Genomic DNA, 1,513 nt, shown 5'->3' with positions numbered 1-1,513 from the left:
AAAAAACAAACACAAAAAAACAACACACAAAAACCCCCCAAAAAACCCCGATTTCTTTCCATACCGGGCATGTTTATCTACACTGTTTCCTCATAAAGTCAATATTTTATTTTTCTTTATCGGCTGTTTTTTTAAAACGCGATTTTGCTCCATACTTTTAAAAAAAATAACTCCATTTTTTAAATCCAATCTTCATGTATTTTTTTTATATAGATCTAGATCTAGATCTAGATCTATATAATATGAAATAGATTTTTGTTAGTGGTGTCTGGAGTGTGATTTTTCACGGATTTTTTGCAAATTTGAATACTACCACAGGAAAAAATTCATTCAAAATTTTATAATTTGTTTAGGAAAAAACAACATACACATTTTAAAATCTAATGTTTGTTAACATATGTGCAAAAAACAAAAAAAAAGCAATTAATTTCCTTGTGCAATAAGAGCGGTATTCATTACGTAAGACATGTCAACAAAATCCAATATGGCCGCCGTATCCATGGAAACTAAACTTTTGTTCTCGAATTTGATTACGGATTTTAAGACTCCTTACTGTGCTTGTTATATGTATGAAATATGGAAAAATATGGTCAGCTAATAAGCGAGATAGCCTTCAGGTGTAGCCCCCCCCTCTTTAAAAATCTGTAACATCTTCATGGATGAAGAAATCTAGATCTAGAATCTAGATCTAGATCTAGACATCTAGATCTAGAATCTAGAAGATTAATAACATGTAGATCTAGATTCTAGATCTAATTGTGCTGCAAAACTTTTATTTGTACATATCTACAAATAGATCTAGATTTAAGGATCTAGATTTAGATCTACGTTTGTTTTAGACCATTTTAGACTAATTCCACATCGCAAAAAAAACAAAACACACACACACACACACACACACAAACACCACACAAAAAAAACAATGCTTGGCAAGGCTAGGCTAGCCCAGAGACCGTAAAAGTCACTGGGCTAGCCGAGAACTAGGAATAGAATAATACAGTGGAACTCTGATTCAACGAGCTCGGATTCAACGACAACTCGGATTCAACGAGATGAGATAGATTCCCCGTTTTTTTTTTCTTCTTTAAAATCAATAAAAATAACCTGGATTCAACGAGCACTTAAATCAGCGAGCTCAGGTTCAACGAGGTCGCTTCCAGGGTGAACAGTCACCGCAGACGTGGCTTCGCTCATTTTTCTTACAGAACGAACTTTATCTAGATCTAGATATAGATTTAGATCTATTCCCGGAAACCATCCATTGTTCCTGCATCGTAAGTAAACCATTATTCACTTAGCTGATAGCATGCGACCAATCAGCGGCCGTTTTTCGTACCAACACATGCGTTGTTGGCACGTGCATAATATATGTGTCTACTCTAACGTGCGTCGGTGTCGGATGGGCGGGCGGCCCGCACACGTGTGGCTGTCGTGCGTGTCGTGGATGGGGGGAGGGACACTTAACTAGCGGTCTGGGCGTTGAACGTCTCAGATACAAACGCGTCACAGTCTC

The sequence above is a fragment of the Aplysia californica genome, unplaced genomic scaffold (assembly GCF_000002075.1).
Source record: "Aplysia californica isolate F4 #8 unplaced genomic scaffold, AplCal3.0 scaffold00698, whole genome shotgun sequence".
Taxonomy (NCBI): domain Eukaryota; kingdom Metazoa; phylum Mollusca; class Gastropoda; order Aplysiida; family Aplysiidae; genus Aplysia; species Aplysia californica.
The sequence above is the reverse complement of the archived record's forward strand: the minus strand, read 5'-3'. Positions refer to the sequence as shown.